Source organism: Podarcis filfolensis (assembly GCF_964270895.1).
Source record: "Podarcis filfolensis genome assembly, chromosome: 15".
Lineage (NCBI taxonomy): Eukaryota > Metazoa > Chordata > Lepidosauria > Squamata > Lacertidae > Podarcis > Podarcis filfolensis.
The window spans coordinates 16358406-16384070 of NC_139618.1; positions in this window are offsets into that span (position 1 = coordinate 16358406).

The following is a 25665-nucleotide window of genomic DNA, read 5'->3' on the forward strand; positions in this document are numbered from 1 at the left end:
CTCCACCTCGCAGGTCTGTTTCCCAAGAAAAGGAGAAGGGGGGGGGGTGCAGCCAGCTTCCTCCTTTCATTAAAAGGTATAAAAATGTCAGTGCCACTGAAAATACAATATCTTTATTCTCATCGTCTAGGAGACAGGATGTGGAGAGGGTGTTAAGTGTCAGCGATGTCAAGTTTTACTTCCTGCCCCCTAATCAATCCCGCATGAGGCCTGTCCTTCCAGGTAGGCCTTGCTCAGGCCCCGAACCTGACCTGTTCTGGGCCCCTTCGACTTCAGTCGCCTGGAGGCTCAGGGGAAAGGGACCTGGGCAGGTATTAGTCCCAGGCTGTCTCACCCCAACTCCAGGGTTAGAAATATGGAGGAAATTTGTCACGATCTGTTCAAATGGCCCGGGGATTATTTTCTGGATGATTTCATAGTCTGGCTATTAGCAGCTCTGAAACATAACGCCAGCGCTTGGGTTTGGCTCTCCGGAAAGGGGAACGAAGGACGGGGCTCAAGGTGAAGGAGCAGAGGTGCGGAAAGAGCGGCGGCAAACTGGGGGCCATTTTAGGAGCATAGGAGGCTGACCCAGTCACACCCTTTGTCCCTCTCGTTCCATATTGTCTACACTGACTGGCAGCAGCTCTCCAGAGTTTCAAGCAAGCGATAATTCCCAGTCCTACTGGAGATTGAAACTGGAACTTTTTGTGTGCAAAGCAGATGCTCCACCATTGACCTTTGGCTCAGCTCTAGTTATGGTCTGGGCCTTCAAAAAGGGTTATATCACAGTTTTATCAGTTACAACATGTTGCATTATCTCTACCTCTCCTTGCCCCAATAGGAGTGAAGATACCATGAGTTGTTGGGGTTCAAACAAACTAATCTACTCTTTCTCCCCACCCTGCGTTTTCTGTTTTTTTCTTTTGCAGCAGACACTCAGCACTTTATAGCTTCTGGAAATAACTGAACAGGCTGAGTTATTACTGGACTCTGCTTATGTGTTTTTTTGGGGGGGCTGGAACTCCCCCCTTTTGCTTCTGCATATCTCAAGATTGGCCCAAGCATTTGCACACCTCCCTTTCGTTTTCTCGATTGTCCTAGTCCTGAACCCACAATTAGGGGGAATGAGATGGTTCAAAGATGCACCATTGTTGCTAATGAAATGTTACATCTGCAGTTGCACTTGTTGCCTTGCTACAGCTTGTATGCACAACGCAAAGCTTAAAACAACAACCTGCCTGCTGTCACTTGCCACCTGCCTGTCACCCACTGCCAACTCCCCTGCCCTGGGATTTTCACACAACAAATCAAACTGCTTACTCTGAAGATTTCAGCAATGTTTTGACAAACTGTATCTGTTGTAATACAGTGCTACCTTGGTTCTCGAACTCAATCTGATCTGGAAGTCCGACATCCAAAACGGTCACAAACCAAGGCACGGCTTCTGATTGGCCCCGCAAACAGTGCCGACAGCCGAAACAGACATCCGGCTTCCAAAAAACGTTTGCAAACCAGAGCACTTCCGGGTTTGTGGCATTCGGGAGCCGATTTGTTTGGGAACCAAGGTACCACTGTATATGTGAAAGGTTGGTATCTCTCCCCTCATTTTTTTCTTTTACTTGTAGCTTGTCAAAGTTCCTTAACAAATCAAACAAGAAACAACTGTTTATTTATTTCTGTACAGCCGCATTCATATCTCCAAAATGAATACGACTGGCTGCAGGCACATTATAAGGTGCAATATTTATTGTGCTGTTTTCTCTGTCATAAATATCTCCCTCATTAGTGCTGAGGTTTGGAGCAGGGAAAAAGGGTGCAGCAGGGGCAGAGAATGCTATAGCAGGCAGGAGGGCGCATGTCAAAGCCCAGAGGGTCAAAGCAGGTCACAAGCCAGGTCCTTGTTAAATGTTTCAGTGTGTTTGCACAAGAGGCGAACTGGCCACATCGGGCTGCAAAACGAGAATCGGGTTTCACGGTGGCAGAGGAGAAATGTTCAAGAAGGAAACTTATAGTTCCACAGCCATGAGAAAAGCGTGATGTAATGCGAGCGGCATGTTGATGCATCGCTGTCCTTTGGGAGTTTGAGAAAACAAGGTCTGCAGCCGCCCGACCTCATATTCTTCTGCATCCATGGCCTGTCAGCAGCTAAGGTCCTTCAAGATCAATGCCTCAGCTCTGCGACGAAGAACTTGCATTTCTCTGGACGTAGGGCTTAATTTGAACCAGGCCCAGAACTACTTCTTTTAAAGATGGAACTCTGTGGTGGAATATATAAGCAAAATGAAGAAGAGTGGGACAGGAAGGCTAGCTCACATATGCATGATATGTGTCACTTAGGGACATGAGAAGCTAACTTAAAGCAGGCAAGACTCTTTGTCCACCTCTGGCCTGTTAACATTACTCTCAACGGCACCAGATTTCTGGGGTGGGATCCTCCAGGGCAATGGAAGCTGGTGCATTAGGGTGCTGTAGGAGCCAACTCCTAGGGGCCAAGGTCCCTTTGGCTCCCCAATAAAATATTAAAGGGGGCTGGGCCCCCAAAGTTGACAGGCATTGCCATTCAAACTGTGTGTGTGTGTGTGCACGCCATGTATTGTTATTGATTATGTGGGGTGGGGCTTACCTCCCCCCTCCATATTTTATTTACATTGGCACCCATGGGTGCATTGAGCAGTGCTTCACAAATACAGCTTTAAGGTGGTGTGATCCTTGGGGCACATGTTGAAGGATTTAGCTACGTATATGGTGACCTATTTTATGTCTGTGGGAAACGAGAAAAGGTCACTAGAAAGGTAGGAACCTCCCACCCCCAAGTGGATGTGTGAAATGCCCCTTATCTTGTTAAGTTGCATTGCGAGTTGAACCCCTAAGTCGAGCCAACACAAATAAGTAGCAAGATATGCTGTTAAGACCCTGGAATTTTCTCTGGAGATTATGCAGGCAGCCGTACATTCAGTGGAAGTGTAAGACTATCTGCTGGGGGAAAGCCCAGATCCTGCTTTGCGTTCAGACCACATTCCACTTGTGAGGTCTGATATTCCTGCACTCAGAAGCCATATGAATCGGTGGATATTTTTACCTAACTTTCTCGGTTCCTGTGGCACACCTATCTGATAAAAATATTATATGTGCACCTAAGGGCCAAAGTTAATACCTCACGACGGCGTCCTTTGCTGTACAAAGAAGGTGAAAATGATTGACTAGGCTCACTTGGCCTAAGAAACCAAAACAGGATACAGTCAAGGAAGCCTGCTAAGAAGAACAAGAATTTTTACAACTTTGCAGGGCCGGGAACGAGGGGGAGGAATTAGCAAAGACTAAGCAGTGCTTTTGAAAATGTGCTCCAGGATACCGTGCAGTTCCTTCCACAATTATTAAGCATTCCTCAACGAGAAGACCAGGAATTAAGGAAAGACCGCCTCATTCCTACAGTTCCTCCCTTGCGGTGTACATCTGTGGTTGAGTGATGTGCACTTTCTATGGTGTACTTGCCTTTCATGCCACCTGAGGGTGGATCTCAACATATGTAAGAACATAATCAGAGCCTGCTGGTTCAGGCCAGTGGCCCATCTAGTCCAGCATCCTGTTCTCTCAGTGGCCAAACAATGGAAACCCACGAACAGGACCTGAGTGCAACAGTGCTTTCCCTTCCTGCAGTTTTCCAACAACTGGCGTTCAGCAGCATTGCTGCCTCCGACTAGAGACAGAGCATAGCCACCCTGGCTAGTAGCCATCAATAGCCCTCCTCCTTGAATTTGCCCAGTCCTCCTTTAAAGCCATCCAAGTTGGTCACCACCTCTGTCCCCTGTGGGAGAGAGTTCCATAGTTTAACTGTGCTGCGTGAAAGAATTATTTTGTCTGTCCTGAATCTTCCAACATTCAGGTTTATTGGATGTCCATGAGTTCTAATGTTATGTGAAAGGGAGGAAAACAAACAAACAAAAAAAACCCCTTTGCCTTCTTTCTCCATGCTCAGCATCCTTTTATGCACTTCTATCACATCCCCTCTGACTTGCCTTTTCTGTAAGCTAAAAAGCCCAGAAAGGGACGTGGGTGGCGCTGTGGGTTAAACCACAGAGCCTAGGGCTTGCAGATCAGAAGGTTGGCGGTTTGAATCCCCATGACGGGGTGAGCTCCTGTTGCTCGGTCCCTGCTCCTGCCAACCTAGCAGTTCCAAAGCACGTCAAAGTGCAAGTAGATAAATAGGTACCGCTCCGGCGGGAAGGTAAAGGGCGTTTCCGCGCGCTGCTCTGGTTTGCCAGAAGCGGCTTTGTCATGCTGGCCACATGACCTGGAAGCTGTACGCCGGCTCCCTCGGCCAATAAAGCGAGATGAGCGCCACAACCCCAGAGTCGGCCATGACTAGACCTAATGGTCAGGGGTCCCTTTACCTCTACCTTTAAAAAGCCCAGATCTTGTAAATGCAAGCCCCAAAGGTGGCTGCATCCTGCTCCTCTGGGCTAAATGCTAGCCAAGCCCCTTCTCCATATCCCTGTGCCAGATTGCTGCAGCGTGGAGCCCATTCTCGTGAGGAAGTGGTGCTTTCAGAGTTGTGACCCAAAGGCTGCCTAGATGCAAAGGAAACATGAAGAGCACCCGGCATTTGTTCACTAAATCAAGGCCAATCAAAAAGCTACAATTTCATAGCTCATTATTCACAGGCTTGTGTGGGCTGGAGCACTAGCATTTGGATTTTTTTTTTTAAGCCAATCATATGGAAGCAATTAGTCAAAACTTTGTTAAGAAAGAAAAGCGGGGGAAAGCATTAAGGTGCTTGCAGCATTAAAGCTCAAGTGATCCATAAGCTGGGACCATAATTCACCAACACTTAATGGCAGTTACCCTGCAGATGTGCTTTTTATACAGAAATATCAGCTTACTGCTTTGAAAAATTAGCCCACTGAAGGCTATCAGGCTTGAAGCTGGCTCTGGGGGATATTAGATGTTGGCTGAGCAGCCGTCTCACTCCAAAGGGACGGCAAGCAGAGGTGGAAATTTGGCTTCGGGTGGTTGTTAGGAAGGGAGATTTGCTCCTCACAGGTCTGTGACTTCCTTGCATTTCAAAACGGCAAGTGAAATACCAAAATATATATCCCATCTGTCGCTTTGTGTGCTGGATCCTTGAATTCCCCAGCTCAGCCTTTCTCGTTCATCATTCGCCCCTGGGAGATTTGCCCCAGCTCCCGCAGCAGAAGTAAATGCTAAATGCTGTGGCTAAGATTACAGTGGTACCTATGGTTATGTACTTAATTCGTTCCGGAGGTCTGTTCTTAACCTGAAACTGTTCTTAACCTGAAGCAGCACTTTAGCTAATGGGGCCTCCCGCTGCTGCTGCGCCGCTGTCGCGCGATTTCTGTTCTCATCCTGAAGCAAAGTTCTTAACCTGAGGTAATATTTCTGGGTTAGGGGAGTCTGTAACCTGAAGCGTATGTAACCTGAAGCGTATGTAACCCGAGGTACCACTGTACAAAAGTGTTTCTCCACCAACATGATAAGAAGGGAAATGCACACACCCCTCCACCCTTCCTCATCCAACTAAAATACACCAGTGGTAGTTGAAAAACCTTAATTTGGTTTGGACTCTCCCATTTGTTTGGGTGCTTACATGTTCAACAATGCTCGGTGGGGTTCTGCCCCTCCATCCTTTTGCTCCACAATCGCTGGAGAGGAGGGAGCGTAAAGAAGTCCAGAGATTCAATTCAGTTTTCTTCTATAGTGGAATTTATCCAATTCACACTTTCTGAAACAGTATGAGAATAGAACACACACAGGAGAGCACATGGTTCTGATTGGCTTTGGATGGGTTGATTGACACAGAAGGTTACGAGTATCTCACCCCTCATTATAAATCTTTGTACACACACCCTCTCCATGGCTTCTTACAGAGTTAAAAGGGGTGTGTGTGGGTGTGTGAATGAGCAAAAGAATCCCCCCCAAGCCATTTCTGTGGGAGAGAGATGCTGGAGACAGGGGCGGGACCTGTTGGTTGTGATTATTGTGATTGGCTGAGCTGAGAAGATGGGCAGAAGCATCCAAGAAGCCTCTCAGTCAGTGTAGTAATTAGGATTGTGGGTAATGGGGGACAAACTGGACTGTGGCTTTGGAGGTGGGCTTTTTTTTGAGGGGGGGGGTTCAGAATCTTGGGAGAGCTCTGCTCTACTTTGGCCTTAGGCATACAGGTGGGAAAACGAAGGATTGCCAATAGTCTGCAATTTGGAAGAAGTGGCCACTAAAATCAGGTCCATGGAAATAATGGAAAATATAATTGGAATCAGAATTGCTGGAGAGGATGTACCTTTCAGTTTGAGACTGATTTACTTTGTGTATGAATTGCTTCCCAGAGGCCCCCAGAAGTGAATTAACAATAAAAAACATATATAAAAACAAGGGCTTTCCTCGTTGTGTCCAGGGCTTTCCATATTCACTTAAGCTCCAAAATGCTAGGAAATTGCAGCTGCTGAGAGCCAATCCCTTAACAGATGGATAAGGTATAGTGTCTTGTTAGTTGCAGCTTCACCACCATCCATGGCAGAGTGGCGTGGGCGAGCCTAAGCCCCGGAGTTGTCTGTTAACACATGGAGTCTACGCAACTGATGCAATTGTGCAACTGAAGCTAGCATTCCACATTGCAAGTGTCCAACCTGGCAACTGATGCTATCCACTTAGGACAATAAGAGTTGGAAGGGACCAGGAAGTGACAGGGTAGAAATGAACTAAAGGGGAGCTTTTCCTGAGAGGGAGGAATTAGTATTTCCGATCCAAAATGACCTCGCACACAACAGTTGGCATGTCAAGTGGTTCATGGATGTGTCTGTGGAGTTCAAAAGCTATGTGTTGAATACGACAAAGTCATTACACCAGTGGAATATGCTTTCTGCTCAGATTTGAGGACCTGCAGGATGAGTAGTTGGAGGGGAAGTTCAGTTACATGAACGAAAGTAATCCCACTTGCGCAGTGAGATTGTTGGGTACATTCTTGTATCTGTACCAGGTGCTCACTGACTGGCAGATTTCATGGGCTGGTGAGCTCCTATCTGGACTACTGCAATGTGCTGTCAGTAAGCCTACCCTTGAAGACAGTTTGGGGGTTGGAGTTAGTGCGGAAGGCAGCTGCTTGAGTGGTAAGGGGGCAGTCCAGTGGGACCATGGGTCATTGATCCTAAAAGCACTGCATGGGCTGCCAGTGAGCTATCGGGACAATTCAAAGTCTTAGTACCAGTGTATAAAGTCCTAAACAGCTTGGAACCCAGGGATATAAAAGAACACATCCCCACTACCAGCAGGTAAGGTTATGCCATCCCTGGAGGCTGCCAGGTTGATGTTGACCCATGACAGGGTCTTTTCAGTGGTGGTGGTTCTCTGCTTGTGAAATGCCCTCCCTTGGTGAGGGGTGTCTTTCTCCATCATTATTGACTTTCAGGAAGAATGTGAAAACATTCCTATTTACTCATGCATTTGGTGGCTCTACAGCAGTACTGTTCCCAGCAACCCTGAGATCACTGGACGAGAGAATGTTTCCAACTGTTTTTATATTTATTTATTTATGGGCTGGCTTGTTTATTTTAACACATTTTAATGGTGATGTGTTTGCCACCCTGGGCTCCTCTGGGTGGGGGCAATGGCAGGAGAGCAAAGGAATAAATAGGGAATTTTTTTCTCAGCTGGAACTTGCTGGAACTCAGTTCTGGCACCTCTCAGGTGAGCACCATTGCCATCCTAAGAGAATGAGGGAGGTATTCATGGTGAGTCCTGGCACCTCCTTTTCTAGAAACATCTCACTGAAAATTAACAATATTGTATTGAAAATCCAAAGCGCCTCCAGCCTCTTGGAGGTGAGTGTTTTCTAAACTCAGACATACTTTCCCCTTACAGGGAAATGCAACAAAATGGAACCCCAGGAGTTGCCATAAACTTTTGGCCTCACTGGAATCAAAAGATGTTGTAGATCAAATAAGGACCAGGCTGCCTGCAGATCTCTGGTCCAATGTGGTGGTGTGTGAGAGTGGACCAAGCTGCAGAAAGACCCAAAGTTTATCTCCCCGTGCCTTTCAGTTATGGGGCACAGTTATGGGCCTTCCAGTTCCAGGCACTGTGTGGAGGCCCTTGGTTATTTATTTGTTCCTGTAATTTGTAGCTTTTCCTCAGCAAGAGCTGAGATCACGCTCTTGTCTTGCAAATCCCTTTGAAGAACAATAAAGCCCAATATATATCTATAATGCACACACATACATAGTTTTGAAGGGGGACAGATGTAATCTTATCTGGTGCTGGCCTCACAATAACAGGAAAAGGCAGGGAGGCCTGGAATCTGAGGGTGGAGAAGGGTTAAGAGCGAAGGCTTGTAATGGTCCCTGAGAGACATCTTTAATCAGAGGCCGGCTGCTGAGTTGGCACATAGCATTCTGGTTTGGAAGTTCTCTTTGAAGATGGAGGGGGAAAGGAAGCCCATGGCGGATGGGCAGGTTAGGAGCAACAAGGGGAGGAGCCAAAAGCTGAAGGTCGCTTGGCCTGCTAGCCTTTGCTAAATGAAGGAGATTGGCCTAACTTGCAACTCTTACGAAGTCATCTTCTTCTTGGTATTTGCTCCCACAAGGGCAACTTGGATGGCAATAAAACAGGTTTAGGCAAATTCAGGACGGATAACACTGCCATTGACTACTTCTTTTGGCCAAATTGTTTTTTTATTAATTTTCCAAGTTTTAGCAAAAACATTGTCATCAACTGCTATTCATCACAGTTATTCTCTGCCTCTGCTGTTGAATATAGCATGTCTCTAAAACCCTGTCTTTTCAGCTTTAGGAGTCAGTGTGGTATAGTGGTTAGAGTGTTGGACTAGGACCTGGGAGACTAGCGTTCATATCTCCCCACACTTGACCATGAAGCTCACATTTGTTGCTTTAGATTTTGATTAAAAAGCAATCTTTAGTGATTCATCTGCAATTGTGTAAAGGTTGCTTTTTAATCAAAATCTAAAGCAACCAATAGATTTTGGTTAAAAAGCAATCTTCATTACGATCACCAAGTCACTAAGTTACAGTCAAACAAACAGAGTTTGCAATTAGCAAGGCAGCAGCAGACTTTTAGGAATTAACAGCAAAGGACTAGGGTTATAGGTGTGTGCATTGCTACACTTTCACTGTCCTGTTTAGACTGGATTGCTGAGTACAGTTGTCAAGGACGTCCCCAGTTCCTAGCAATGCAAGCTGGTGCACAGAATTTTGCCACTTTTGCCCAACACAACCTTTGGAGTGTTCTTAAGCAAAAAACACGATCAGCTGGAGCAAAGTTTTTGCCACAATGATAGGGCTTGGCAAACAATAATTTCTTCACCTAGAGTGAAAATACCACCATTTAGGGGTCGGGTGAGCCTCTTGAGGCAAGTGGGTCACCATCACCTTAAAGATCCCCTGGTAGCCACCAAACACACTTCATTGGTGAGGCAACTCAGAGAAGGACCTCCAAAGAAGACCTCAAGTCCAGGCAGGTATATATGGGAGAATGTGATGCTTCAGTTAGTTTTGGTTTGAATCATTTATGGTTTACCCATGGCATGGTGGAGAAGCAGCATTTACCTGACCTCCCAGAAGCTGAGTTGCTGCTTCTTACCAGGAGGGAGGGAGGGAGGTGCAAGGCGGTGGGGAGGTTGGCATGGCGCAAACACACTATCAGAAGCCCCCCTGTTGCCTCACCCTGCCTCTCTTCCTTCAGGTAGGTAGCAGTGACTTACCTGTTGGGAGGTCAGGTTGGCACAGTTGCCTTACCATGCCATCTGCTGCTGGGTTTACTGGTCTCTTTGAGGACTCCCCAGAGCACAGTTTGAGCTGAGTTGTGCTGACGTTCTGAGAAATAATTGATCACCACCAAGACCAGAGCTGGGAAGAATCTGAGCGGTTTCAAGGATGGAGGCTGAAGGTTAGTAGAGAAGAGAGAATGAGAGGCAGCAGGCTGTGTGTGTGTGTGTGTGTGTGTGTGTGTGTGTGTGTGTGTGTTTGTCTTCCCAGCTCATGTTAGGACTTAGGAGGCCGAATGCTTACAAGGTGATGATCCCACCGCAATTCAGAGCAGCCATGTCTGAGGTTCTGAGTTCCACTTCCTGATATAAGCAAGGGAGAAAGTGTCAAAGCGAATGAAGCCTGGCTGAGGCAGCCTGGCTCTGAGATGCTTTGCAGGTGCTCCTTTTCGCAGAGGAGGACAGATAATGAATAAAACGTGGTTGCTGCTTTTCATGGCAGGAAATGTGACAAGCTCAAAACCTTATGACTTGGAGAAGCAAGTGAAATATGACTTCGAGCTCATCCGAAAAGTGCCTAACTAATCCAAGATGTTGCTCCGTGTATTCCTGCTGATGCGGGTTATTGGTTGGAACAGTTTTACAAGTAACTGGGATGGGGAGAGAGAGAGAGAGAGAGAGAGAAAGCTTGAGAAGTGGGGGGTGGTGGAATGATTTTTTCTTTTAAAAGGACAACAGGATGTGGACTTTGAGCAAGGATGATATAATATCAGGCATTAAAGGTGGAGTCTCTCCCTCCCCTCCCTTTTCTTTTTACATGGTCATAACCCCATTGCCTGTGAGCCCAGAGGGAAAGCATAAGATAAAGACACAATCTATATAAAATTGTTTTACGTATGGAAATCACAAAGCAGAGGCCTTCCAAAAATAGACATAACAGGGACCCACCAAAGTCTCTGTATTCTCAGAAGTTGCTCTATTCTCCAAGCAGGGGCCAGGAGTGTGCTCAGCTGCCAACCTGTGTGTGAATCCCCTTTGCAAAATGAACAGAACTAGACAGGCAGTTCAACTGGGTCTGCTTATGTTTCCATGTATGTGTTCCTGGCATTGCTCACACATAAAGAAAGACGTAGCACTTTAAAATGTGCAATATATACATGCGCTATACATTTATTTATTTATTGCATTAATATCCCACTTTTTCCTCCAAGGAGCTCAAAGGTGGCATACAAGGTTCTTCCAATCCTTATGCAATCCCTACAACAACCTTGCGAGGTAGGTTGCGCTTCCTGGCCAAGTGGGGATTTAAACCCTGGTCTCCCAGATCCTAGTATGATACCCTACACCACACTGGTTCACTAGCATCATACCACTTCAAACAATAATGGATCCCCCCCCCAAGAATCCTGGGAACTGTAGTTTGTGAAGGGTGCTGAGGGTTCCCCTCCCAGAGTTACAGTTGCCAGAGTGGTTCAAGAATCAATCCCTCTTTCCAGGGAACTCTTGTTCCTGGTCCACCCTCCTTTTTCAAGAGCAGCCTGTGCTTTGAGAAGATCCTATACATCACTATAGTTTTTCACAGCAGTGGCTTCCATTTCTCCTTTTTAAACGTGTTCTCCTTTTGTCAGCGTAGTAATAACATCTCTCATGTTTTCCTTGGGGAGCGTTTGCTCCAGTTCTCCTGGACACTGTTTATCATCTGGCGCGTTATTAATAGCAATTCTGCCTGTTGGGTCAACTGAGTTCTCCTCACAGAATGCTTTGGGTTATTCTAAATTGCTCTGGCTGTGTTGCTTTAAGAGCAGGGCTCATTCATAACCGCATTCCCTGGTGGACTGAAGCCCTGACCTTTTGAGTATTTTTCAGTTTGATTCTTACACAAACCTAGGCCACTATACGAAATCATTTTCTTCCAATCTGCCTCAAAACCCTTCTCTGTGCTTTTTAAACCCAGATGGCCTTTCTCCTGTCAAAAGTATTAACTGTCAGGCTAGTAAATGCAGCTGCTACATGAGGTTTTGGATTCTCTGCACTTAGAAGGAACCTTTAGCCCCCTTGAACTGGGAGAAAGAATATATATGTCTTGTTACCAGTTTGTGAGGTGCCTGGGCTCCTCTTTCTAATTCTGGACCCCCCTTCTAATTCCAGGGTGCCAGATATTGAATTTAGCATGTTAAAATATAAGCCATGTTTAAAAGAAACAAGCTGGGCTGGCATCTTGATAAAGTAATTGCCTGGAGAGATGAACCATTAAAAGGGCACCAACAAATGGGGGACAACCCAGGAAAAGGCCCTTGACAGAGACTCTCTGGGTTGGACAGCAAAGGGGGAAAGTTTCTCCCTGAGGCGAGTTATAGCAGAGAGAAAAGGCCAGAGTTTCAGGAGGGAGAGGCAGAATTGCAGTGGCCGATGAGGTAGGCGGAAGGAAAAATAGTTGCATTTTTTTGCAAGCAGGGAAGGGTTGGGGGGGGGGGCAAAGCAGAAAGATTGCTGGAAGTTTTTGGATCAAGGGCGCCGACTTGCCCCCCACATTGCGGGGGTGCATCGCGTGACACATCATGTTACACATCACATGTCCCATCCTCGCCTAGCGTGTGAGTGATTGTGTGTCGGGCTGGGACTTGCAGGTGTCCCGCCGTTGCGATGCTGGCACTCACATGTTGGGTGGGGAATGGGGCTCAGCCTCCTCTTCCCTGCATGACATCGGGTGGGCAGGAGGAGGTGGAGTGGGGCCACAGGATTTTGGGAGAGCCCAGCCCCCTCCTTGAAAAATTTGGGGGGACTAAAGAGCCCTCAGCCCCCTCCCAGCGTGCCTGTTTTGGATCCAACATGGCAGCCATGAGAACGACAAGAGAGCTGTTGCTCTGCCTATGAGAGAAACAATATACCCTCTTGGAGTATAATGCTGGGCACCCCTTCCATCTAGACCTGGGTTTCCCAAACATAGGTCCCCAGCTGTTGCTGGACCTCAACTCCCATCATCCCTAGCTAGCAGGGATGATGGGAACTGTAGTCCAAAAGCAGCTGGAGACCCAGGTTGGGAAGCCCTGATCTAGATTCAGGTTGGATATATGTGTAAATAAACCATATATCATAAAGACACCACAGTCTCCGCTGTGCCTCATTCCCAAAAGGAAACACAGGCCTTGAATAAGCACTCCCCAATCCCCTGGAGTCCTGCACCGCTCAGAAGTTAGGGTGGCGTGCAACAGTTTAAACAAAATACTCAAAGTTAATTCTGATGAGCCTTTTTGTGGTGGAAGAGCCACCCCATTCCTATCAAAATCATCTTCACTTTACTGTATCCCGCATTCTTGGTCTGCTGGTGCAAGGGCTCTGATGTCAGCATCAGAGTGGCATTTTAATGTCAAGCAACAGAAGGACTCAATGCAACAGTTACACAGTGGGGAACTTGTTGCAAAACAGATGGCTGGTTTGATGTGGCCAGCTCCGTTCTACTCACCAGAAATCCAGATGCATACATAGGTGATCACTCCCTTTCCCCAGATTCTCATGGTACCCCTTAGGACCAGCAGAACTGTATCCTCCAGACCAAATTCTTTCAGCTTGACCACAAATTAGATAGTTCTCAAAAGCCATTGCCATTGCAGCACATGGCTTTTCAGTAGAAAAGTTGGGGGAGAAAACCTACCCAGCTCGCACTTCCAGAAACTATATGTGATCTGAGACCCAGTCACCCTCAGGAATGTGCAGTTCTTCAAATACTGTGACGAAGTTCTCTAACCAAAACATGTGGACAAAAAAAAAGTGCATTAGCAAAAATGCATGTATGAATATGCACCTATTAATATGTAAAAAATGCATATATTAATGAAAACAGCATACAAAAATGCATTATGTTAGAGGGAAATGGCTTGAAAAGAGTGTGCACAGTGCAATAATGTATATCCGAAGAAATTTGCAATAAAATGCTGGTGAAATTTCATGGGGACTCTGCAAATGTTTGAGGAAATGTGGCAAATGGAATCTGAAAGACTGGAAAAAACGACACAGAGAGAGAAGTTGAAATGATCAGCTTTATCCACCCTGCCCTAGCTCATTGCACCTGTGCTCTGGTGGTAGATCCTGGTGGGTTTGTGTAACCTAGTTTCATCTAGCAGAGGCTGTTCACCTGAACTCAGGGCAAGGAGTCCGTGTGCCAGGCCTTTTGGCCTTTTCTGGCTTTCTTCTGAAACCCTCCAGTGACGAGAAGCAGAAACGAGATCTCTGAGGGGGGAAATCTACTTGCCGGCTTCATTTTTCACATGCAGGGAGCCACAAGATGGGAAGCAAAAGCCAGCTGCACACACACAGAGAGAGAGAGAGAGAGAGAGAGAGAGAGAGAGAGAGAGAGAGATGCAGGAGGAGGAGAAACTTCTCGAGTCAACACAGGTCTGACTCCAGCCAATAAGGAGCCCTTTCTGGGCTCCCAACAGAAACCACGATACTCACGAGCAAGTCAAGAAATTGTAAGCACCACGGAAAGCTAATTCCTCGCCCACCCGCCCCTCCAGCTCCAGCTGCTGTGCCCGAGACGCCTGGCCATAACCTGTGCATTTGTTTCCCTTCCCAATGCGCAAACCCCAAGGCCTTCCAGACGTGCTTCCAAGAGTCCAAAATAGAAAGTGGAAGGAAGTGACCTCCACGCACACAGGCACTCACACACAGGCTTTTCCCACTGCAAACCGTGCCGGGAACTTGGCAAAGCTTCCTCGCCTCTAATTGATTCCAAGTGCCTCAGGCCGGCTGCTAGGAAAATTTCCTGCTCTCAGCTGAAGGGAAAGATGGGGAGTGGGAGAAGCTGTGCTCCCCTGCCGTCCCCTGTTCCCCGCTGCCAGTCTCGAATTATTAAAATATGTTCCTCATTTGCCCCTGATCACATCTAGTTAGTTTTCAAAGGGTGTTTGTGTGTGTGTGGGGGAGAGTTTTATAGTTGGCGATGCTGCTCTAGCTCGGAGCCAAGAGGAAGGCTGCCCCTTGCATTTCACAGGGGCTGAGAGGGGACTGAAGGGGAACAAGTCTGCCCCATAGACATCCTGCTGGTTCCGGCAACGTTTGGTGACATAGGGAACAGTGGTTTCAGATTTCCAACCCCTAGAAACCTCTTTCCACACCAGTGTATCTGTCAAAGTAGCTCTGTCTGTCATGAATCTTGTGCGTATTGCAAAGGATTCTGGGATATGCTCAAGGCCACTGTAAGCTGCAGCGCCAGGAAGTAGGGACTCAGCTATACAACTGCAAATATGACATTTTAAGTGCGCTTTAAGTGCATTATACAAATGTGACACTAGATGGCGATGGTGAGCTGATGGCAAATTCAATGTACAGTGGTACCTCGTGTTAAGAACTTAATTTGTTCTGGAGGTCTGTTCTTAACCTGAAACTGTTCTTAACCTGAGGTACCACTTTAGCTAATGGGGGCTCCCTCTGCCGCTGCACTGCCACCACACGATTTGTGTTCTCATCCTGAAGCAAAGTTCTTAACCTGAGGTAATATTTCTGGGTTAGCGGAGTCTGTAAGCTGAAGCTTTTGTAACCTGAAGCGTCTGTAACTTGAGGTACTGCTGTATTTTTCAAAAAGCTTTAAATAAAAGCATTTTCGCAGCATTTTTATATATATGCCTAGATTCCACCTAGGAGTCCGAAGGAACTGGACGCAGTGGAGGCAGATGTTGGCTAGTCAAATCCCAGCCTGATCTTCATTCATTGTAGTCTTTCTGGCTCAGAGGATAATCACTCCTACTGCTAGCCCACGTGTCTCACCACTAGGGCGCAGCAACTAGGACCAGGGCTGGCTCACCCATGAGGCAAGGTGAGGCGACTGCCTCTGGCAGCAGGATTCACAGGGGCTGCAGATCTGGCCTCCAAGGAATGCATCGCCCGTTGCTGCTCCCACGGTGACAGCAACGGTTGTGGTGTGTTCCTTGGAGGCCAGATCCTTCACTGCCTTGGCAGCCCCCCCCCCATGCAGCCTCTGGGCAAATAGGAATCACTGCTGGTCTCTTCCTAAACTTGTTTCTGATGTAGATCTTTATTCCACTCTTGTTCCTAAAGCAGATCTTCACTCATTCCTTTTTCCCCGGTGTGGGAGGCAGCGGCCATTTTGTGGATTCCCTCAGGGGCCAGCCCTGACAAGGACAGCTGCCTGTTTCATCAAACTGAATTGCTTTGGCAATGGCCACATTCACACCCTGCATTTAAAGCACTCTGATACCCCTGTAAGCAGTCATGGCTTCTACCACAGAACTCTGGGAACTGTAGCTAGTTGGGTCCCAGTTTACGTATGAAGCTCTGTACAACAAAGGCATTAAACTGGGCCTTCACAATTGGGCTATGGCGTGCCCAGTACTTGGTAGTCCCTGCCTTTCTGATCCTAAGGAGAGAAATATTAACCAAAACACCACCAACACCATTGGTTTATTGAGCCAATATTGGGTCCCCTAAGGAGTTGAGAGTTGGCATTTGGCTTGGCAAGTCCAGACTGTGCAGGACTGTGTCAAATTTACATGGAAAACACTACAACTGTGTAACACCATTAGTAATGGGAAAGATATTCAGTTGAAGTCCGATTTTAATGCAAACCTACGTAATTCACACTTCCCACAATCAGTGCTTTTCTTCTAGAAAAAAAAGATGTTGGCGCTGCCTGAAACAATATGTGAACTAGCTACCTTTTGAAAAGCACAGGATTCTCCTATTGCCTGGGCTAGACTGCCCCCTTCCCCAACCAACTGGTTTCCCCACTTGATGGCTTTTGATATGATTTCATTCTAATGTACATTATGACCTACTACTCCCTATTTATTTCTTAATATGGCAAATAAAGATGATGTAACTTCACTCAGTCACTGTCACGGTTATGGCTATGTCCCTCCCCCTTTGATTAATTTGTACATCTTATTGATTTTTTACAATTACATTCTCAAAAATTAATAAACACATCTCTGAATTTTGCAATGCCGTGCTCCAACCAAAATATATTAAAAAGTGCATATTTTTAGGAAAGTATGCATACAAATGGATAGAGTAGCGGAAAGAATGTGCAAAAATATATTATATTAGGGGGCATTCCTTGCAAAAATATGTACATTAGGAAAGACGCATACTAAAATGCTGATGAGGACTTTAAAAACAAATCACAAACTGGTGCAGATATGTAGCGAACTAAGTTTAAGACTGGAAACGGAGAGAGACAAAAATTGGCAGATTCACCCTCACCCCGCAACACAACACATCAAGGATGCTCTGTGGCACTGCAGGCTGGTAGAATGGAGTTGGCCACAGTAAGCAACTACATTACCCAGAAGGCCTTGCTGCTGCTTCCTCCCTCTCATACTTCCATTGAGCAAATAGCTGTTCACTGCTGCTCTGGAGAGAAGGAAAAAGTGTCATAAGCATTTGGATCAGATTGGCTCTTTTGAGCATTCCAGGACATCTCACATATCTTGTTACAGGCAAAGAAGAAGGGGGTGGGGAAAACATTTTTAAAGAAATCCCAAGAGGGCTCTGAACAATAATCTAAATTTTGATTCTGCTGCCAGGATTCAGGCTTGAAATCTGAGGTGTCGGGAGTGGAAAGAAAACAGAGAAAAATTGTCCAAGGAAAGCAAAGGCTGAGAAATTTCCCCCAACACTTTTAACGGCAATTCCTTCCCCCTCTGGGACTTCTCATAAATGTAGTTCTTATTTCCTAGGGAAAACAAGCAGTGCTCTCAACCAGCGACAAGTTCCAGGGTTCTTTGAAGTTAGAAGGCGTATAAAACTGCATGTTTGCAATGGAAAAAAAACATGCCTTCAGAAGGCTCATCCAAAGTGTTTTCAGCCCAAACGCATACAGTGATATCCCAGCCAATAAGGAGGTAAGGTTATTGGATTGCAGGGTGTTTGACTAAATGACCCTTGGGGTCCCTTCCACCTCTATGATTCTCAGAACCAGTTTGTTGCATTGTAGTGGCATGCAAAGCAGCGGCCTAAGGCTGGTGAAATGTGGACAGGTGCTGTTTCGACACACCCACCCCTCTCGACCCTCCATCCACACTCAAGAAAGAGGCCATGTTCAAGTCCAAAGGCACGTCTCAGCCAGGAAAAGCTACCTGGGGTATCCAGCAGAACCAATGAGAGGTGTGGCCTGGGCATAGCTGTCGTTTCCCTTTTTTAAAGGGAAATTCCCTTATTCCGAATAGGATTCCTTGCAAGAAAAGGGAAAAGTTGACAGCTATGGGCCTGGGGAGAGTCTCAAGGGCCAGAAAGAGACCTGGGGGCCGGATTCATCCCTTGAGCAGAGGACCACCATCCCCACCTCTGCGCTGGACCATGATGCCCAACTCACTGATGCTTGTAATGTAGAAATGCACCACTCCAGACCTTCCAAGTGTCCCTATTTTCCAGGGACATTCATGGATTTACAGAAGCCATCCTAGTTTCTGATTAGATTCAAGGATGTCCTGCTTTTCCTTAGGATGTCCCTATTTTCATCAGTGAAATGTTGGAGGGTATGGAGTTATGTGACCCCTCCAAGCCAAGGAGATAAGTTACATACAACCTTTAGCAGACATATGAAGGCAGCCCTGTATAGGGAAGTTTTCTTAATGTTTAATGTTTTATTATGTTTTTATATATTGTATGTTGGAAGCTCCCCAGAGTGGCTAGGGCAGCCTAGGCAGATGGGTGTGGTATAATAATAATAATAATAATAATAATAATAATAATAATAATAGTCTGATCTGTTGATCAGAGAATTGTTGGAGGGTATAGCACTTTTGCTACTCTTTGCCTTTTCGGACTATATGCCACAGTTATTAAATGCAGTCCCGCTGTTGCGTTCCTGACGAATCTTCTTGCATCTCTGGTGGGCTATACTTGCTTTTATCTTATCAGCAGGAGATACTTTTCTCAAATAGTGAAAGGGCAGGAAATGGAGAAGACTTTTTATTCATAGGCAGAATCACTCACCAGGTTGCTGTGGCGGGATGGGGGTGGGAGACAGACATGAACAGAAAGGGGATTTTAAAAAAATAATAAAGTAAAAAACCCACCCCACCAGCTTTCCTCTTGACTCAGAAGACATGACCACCTAGAGGTTGGTGTTGCTGCAGGAAGTCAAGGAGGTCAGAAGGAGCCAAATTAACCAAGCCATTCTGAAGGTGCTGATAGATACCAATAAAGACCAAGCAGGTTAAAAATGTTCCAGGGCAAGAAGAGGTTCTTCTGCCAGCGACAGATGCATCTGGGCTGTATTCCTGGCTGGATCATATATCTGACAATATCCTCCCCTTAATGCTTTGCAGACCGAAGGTATATTATCATACCCCAAACATGACCTCTACGGGGAAATTATGTCAAGGAATAACCAAGGAAGCTGGCTCATATAAAACGGGGAGGAGGGTGTCTCAGAGACTCATCAGAGCAGCTTCGGAGGAGGCTGGCTGTAGCTCATGATAAGGACCAAGAGATGGTGCTCTTTGACTGCAGGACTGTGGGAAAGAAACCACACGGTGTTGCTGGCACATGGGGATGGCAAGAATGTGCGCTTCTACAGGACAGAAAGGAAGAAGCACATGCATTGCAGCCTGGGATATCTCCAGCCCTTATCTCTGTGCACTCAAAACTGGCTTTGAATCCTCATATGCGATAATCCCCTCAAGTTTTCTTTTCTTCTGGCACAGACAACCGATTCCCCAAAGAGACAGGAAACCAGCCCCTTCTTGTAACATGTGGCGGTGCATGGCACATGACTTCTAATTCTCTCTGCCATGTGCTGAGCTGTCTTAACTCAATTATGTTAAATCAACGCAGCACTTATTTTTTCCCCCCTGCTAAAGCTGCTGTAATGTCTGTGCTAAGCCGGAGAATCAATAGTGTGTGATTTTGGAGGCTGGGGTTGCATTTTGCCTGTTCTGTGTGCGTATGTGCGCGTGCATGCATTATTTTTTTTTTAAAAAATGCATTGTTTTACCTTCATGTTATTTTGGCTGGAGCAGACTGGGCTCAGGAAATGAGCCAGAACGGCAGACATTTACTCTTAGAAAGAAAGAAAAAAATCGGGAAAGGGAAGCAGTGGCTGGGGACAAAGTGGAGTTTCTCAGACTTTGCGGAGTCCAGCTGTCTAATGGAATTCACGTGAAGTTATGAAATCAATGAGTGCCGTGCCGATAATTTCTTCTGCATTTCCCCCCTTCCTGCCAGACTCCATCAGTTAATGAGAAAAGAAATTGTGTTCCAAAATTTTCAAAGAGAACGGAAAGCTTTGGCAAAATTCTCATGGGCAGGAAGGAGGTGAGATTTTAGTTGCACTTACTTTCCTGTTGAGGTGCTCAAGGGCTTTCGTGAGCCCTTCCTTCCATTCTATGAACCATCCCTCTGGCACACAGCATTCTGCCACTTTCTTGAGTACCTGTGGTTCCTAAGACTTCACATGTCCTTGTCTGGGCTTTCCTGCAAGCATGGTGTCAGGGAACTGCCATCGGCTCAAGGGCGAGGGGGGGGGGGAAGGCAGATGGATTACAGAGAGCCCCCAAAGATCGTGGGAAGCAGCACTTCCTCAGCGGAGGAAGGAAGCCACGCCTCTAGTGGGGAGGAGATGCAGGGCTCGGAGGATGTGAGGCGGTGCCAGGACACCTTGCCTGAGCAAAGCGGGGAGGAGGGAGGTCCCCCTTTACCCAGGCCTTCCTTGCGCAGAAGGCTTTTGTGCAGAGAGGGGAGGCGTAGGCTGGGGGTCAAGAGACTACTCTGCTGGGGAAGATTTAAGGACCGCCCACTCTCAGATTCTGCTAGTGAATAAGCAAGACGTGGAATAGAGGCGCTCTGCATTGTAAAGGTTTTTAGCACCAATAATAAAGCTCTAGAACAGACTAGTGAGGCATCTTGCCTGATTGCTCTCGAGCAACCACCCGATAGACTTAATACATTGAGAGTGTGAGAGACTGCCCCACATGGTCCAGGCAGCCAACTGTATATTTTTTAAAGTGCTTTTACTTTTTTATCATCATCATCGTATTTAATTTTTATACCGCCTTTCCATCTTACAATACTCAAGGCGGTTTACAAGCTGAAGAAACAAAAAATGTACATCTTATAACAATCTAAGGCAATACTAAAATGTGATAATAAAACATAACTTTAAAATAGGCAACCTCCACCAAAAAAGTAACATTCAACAATCATTAGAATAGTATAAAATAATAATATCAACATAGAAAAGTTAAACAGAAATCCACTCAACAGTTACAATAATATCTAAACTATAATCAATAGACAACGGCAAGCCACAGCACATAAAACAATACAATACACATTGAGAAGCAGAGGGTAGAGCAAGGCAGGTGGAAGGCGGCCTTGCCTGATGGAGTCTCTCCATCAGTGCAGAAATATTTATTTTAAGATAAGAGGACGGATGCTCCTTAAAAACAAAATCAGGGTGCATGAGGGATGGGGGAGAATTTAGATTCCATTTGCATTTAACTCACACTTTCTGAAACACTCTGCAAACCAAAACACCAACACCCTCCAGAATTTGCACTTCTCCGAATTCTGCAATGCAGTTGTCCAACTAAAAAATGCTTGTAAAAGTGCCTATTTTAGAGGGAAATGCGCCTAAAAATGAATATTTTAGTGAACTGAATGTATAAAAATGCATTAGAACAGGGGAAATTGCTTGCACAAATATGTACAGTACATTAGCCAAAACTGCATCCAAAAATGTGATAAGAAAAATCTGCACTGAGATACTGACGAATGTCCATGAGGGTTTTTGTTCTAAGAATTGCAAATTGCTGCTGAAATGTGGTGAAATGAATTTAAGACTGGAAAAATGGTAAACCAAGAGAACCAAAAAATGACAGATCCCTCCCTCCCTCCCTCCCTCCTGAGCATAATGTTCTCAGACACTCAATCTCCAGCCTCCTTGGCTCCCCACACTTCAATTTAAGCCAAGGAGAAGATGTCATTTAGCAATTCCTCATGCGGAACTTTTTCAGATCCAGAAATGTGGGCAGCGAGGGAGACTGCACAACACTGCCAGAAAAACACGCAACCCTCAGCCACGCTTCTCTGTTAAGATGTGCTCAATCCTGCATGCCCTGAAACCTAAGTAAATCCGGAATTTCCCTGCAAATGAAGCAGCGAAAGAGAAGCCCTTTTCATGGGTGAAAGCAACACTCGAAGCCAGCTTCCTTTACTGGATCTCCCTTCTCAACTGCTGAAGGGGCAAGAAATGATTGTGTGTTCGATCCCCTGGCTTACTCAGAGACAGGGTGGGGCAGGGAACAATAGTGCTGGGTTTCAATGTATGGAATCCAGTTTGCAAATATTATCAGGCTATGATGAAGATGCCAAACATTCAGCAAAAATCTGGCAAGCATCCTGAGTTTATCTGAGGAATATTCAATGTCAGCATTTTCTTTTATTTTAATGCTTTACTGATTTTAAAAACAACAACACAAAACAGTCAACAAAAAGGGCTGTCAAATTGCTTTAGGGTGACCCAAAGTTTTTTGTCACCAGAGACGAAATGCCTTGCTTCTGCCCCCACGATGGGGGTGCAAATTCTGCAAGGTGTTTCCCCTGCTGGGCCAGGCAGGAGGGAAGAGATCCTTTCCAGATCTCCTCCTGCTTGGCCCAGCAGGGGCTTTGCCCGAGCTCCTCCCTTCGTGCTGACTCACCAGGAGGAGAGGTGATCCACAGATCCTTGTCACGAATCCCTCTCTGCCCCTAGAGGCCGAGGAAACCGGCGGTAGAGATGGACGATGGAATGGGCACCCCACCCCTTGAGGAGAGCCGCCTGAGGCAGTCGTTTCACCCAGCCTCATGGGTGGGCCAGCTCTGGAGTGCTTTAAATGTATAGTTTGGATGTGACACCAGTAAGCTGTGTGGCTGATAAGGTATCTGATCCTGGCGTAAGTTCAACATTTTAACTGCTACCACACCGCATGGTGTCTGTCTGTGTTGCTGTTGTTGTTGTTGTTTTAAATTATTGGTTGACTGTGTTAAATGATATATTTTTTAAAAAATAAATTTTATTAAGGTTTGTCAGAAAGTGGTGTGGTTGCTCGTGAGTAAACAGGCAAGACTGTCTTTTCCAGGCTTTATTCCTGGTGCAACCTATTTACAGTGAAGAGTGTCATAACTTCATGTCTGGCTCAATCGCTAGCAGAATCTGGGAGTGGTCGGTCTTTGTTTGGATTTGGATTTGATATCCCGCTTTATCACTACCCTAAGGAGCCTCAAAGCGGCTAACATTCTCCTTTCCCTTCCTCCCCCACAACAAGCACTCTGTGAGTTGAGTGAGGCTGAGAGACTTCAGAGAAGTGTGACTGGCCCAAGGTCAACCAGCAGCTGCATGTGGAGGAGCGGGGAATCGAACCCGGTTCACCAGATTACGAGTCCACCGCTCTTAACCACTACACCACACTGGCTCTCTTTGTACCTTCCCCAGCATAAAAGTTGCGTGACCCCCCAGCCTTTTCCGCCCCTCCCTGCGCCGAAGCCTACTGCGCAGAATGGGTGCTGGCAAGGGCGCATTTCCCGCCTCTCCGGTTTGCGCAGGGTCGGTGTCGAGGCTCTCCCTAGCATCCCCTGCTCCCTGCACCTCTTCTTCACTGGAGGTGGGGCTTCCCTCCTTGCCAGAGGAGGAACTGCTTCACAAGATTTTTGGAGGCTCCCTTTAACACAACTGCCCTTCCATCTCTCGCCTCTGAGCTGATGGCAGTTCCCCGACAGGTTTATAGAGAAAAATACAAAACTTGATATATTTCCCCATTTTCAAACCAAACCAAGACTTTTCAGTAGATACAATAAAAACACGGAAAGTGGGGACGGGAGAAATAGAGGAAAAATATTTTTTTTAAAATAGGAAAGAGGTTAAAATAGAAAGATAAGATTCAGAAAGTAAAGAACTTCTGATTCTTCATCTGATTCTTCATATTCACTTTGTCCAATTCAGTATAACACCCCACAAAACCACATTCTATAAACAAACATTATCTTCAGTCCTCAAATCCAGATGTCATGGTTTCATTTTCTTTTTCACGCAAAAAGTCTACGAGAGGTTTCCAGCCTTTAACAAATGTTAGCAATGACTTTTCTCTGGTTAAACATGTCAATTTCGCCATCTCAGTGAAGTATTTTAAACACTGGCAATTTCTGAAATTCGCACTATGAAATCCAGATCATTCATAGAATCATAGAATCGTAGAATTGCAGAGTTGGATGGTACAACAAGGAGAAGAAGAAGAGAAGAAGAGAAGAGTTTGGATTTGATATCCCGCCTTCACTCCCCTTAAGGAGTCTCAAAGTGGCTAACATTCTCCTTTCCCTTCCTCCCTCACCACAAACACTCTGTGAGGTGAGTGGGGCTGAGAGACTCCAGAGAAGTGTGACTGGCCCAAGGTCACCCAGCATCTGCATGTGGAGGAGCGGGGAATCGAACCCGGTTCACCAGATTACGAGTCCACTGCTCTTAACCACTACAGCACATTGGCTCTCATTAAGCCCAACGACCTGAAATGCAGGAATCTTTTGCCCAATGCGGGGTTTGAACCCACAACCCTGAGATTAAGCGTCTCAAGCTCTGCCAACTGACCTTCTCTCTCTCTCTCTCACTCTCACTCACACACACACAGAAAGAGAGAGAGATCCCAATATTGGTAATACTTCCTACACTGCACAGTTTCTTCATCTGACTCTTGTATGCTTATGATGCAACAAATAGACTCTGAATAATGTCTCATCCACCAGCTATTTTTGGCCATCTGCATAAGACAAGAGCGTTTCAATGTCTGCGCATGATGATAGTGTTGGCTGGGAAAGCCCATCTCACGTGGAGCGGCTAGCTCAATCGAGCCAATATTTCTGGGCCTCGCTCTTTGGGGTCTGAATAACGTCCTGCCCTCTGGAGCAGCGATAAGACCGAGAGGCAGAAACGATGACAGAAGTACAATTGATAAAATGCCCAGCGACACTGGATCGGTGCCAAAGACAATTCCGACAGCCACATACCTTCATTTCATTCATTAGCCGAGCAATTCTTGAGAAATGATATAATTTCCTCCCTTCAGAGGGACTTATGTGTGTGTCAGAACTGGGAGACAAGCATAGCTTCTATCTGGGAACTATCGAGGGCTTGTAGGCTGGGGTCAAGGCAGGGTGGGTTCCTTCAGGATTGGCAAGACCCTCAACCAGGTGCCTCCCTCCAGGAGCACCCCACTTGCCACACTTCAGAGGTGTGGTGGGCTAAGGGGCTGACCTCATTCTACTGTATGAGGGAGCAAGATGTTTGCATGTGTGTCTTTATTTTTCTTTAAATGCTATGCAGTCAAAGGGCTCGGTTTGCCTGCAGCAGTGCAGAACTCTCATGCCCACATCCAGCTCAGCAGCGCTTCCAGGGAGACTCACATGACATGGCAGTGTAGTCACTTGGCCACCCTGGAATGTGCTGCTAGGTGGTGGCTGCTGGCCTGCCAAGAACTTTGCTGGGCCTGTGAGGCTGTAACAAAGTCTGGCCCTGTGCATGCTCTCAGCATCCCAGGACTCCACGCATGCTTTTGCTCTGTTGCACGGCACCCCAATCTCTGAGCGGTGCAAGATTCTGAGGGTTCCAGGTGCTTACCCAAGCTTTATGTTACCTTTCGGAATTTAGGCACAGCAGAGACTGTGTTGTCCTTAGGATATATGGTTTATTTACACATATACACCTTGCCAACAAAGGTCCGTATAGTTAAAGCTACGGTTTTCCCAGTAGTGATGTATGGAAGCGAGAGCTGGACTATAAAGAAGGCTGATCGCCGAAGAATTGATGCTTTTGAATTATGGTGCTGGAGGAGACTCTTGAGAGTCCCATGGACTGCAAGATCAAACCTCTCCATTCTTAAGGAAATCAGCCCTGAGTGCTCACTGGAAGGACAGATCCTGAAGCTGAGGCTCCAATACTTTGGCCACCTCCTGAGAAGAGAAGACTC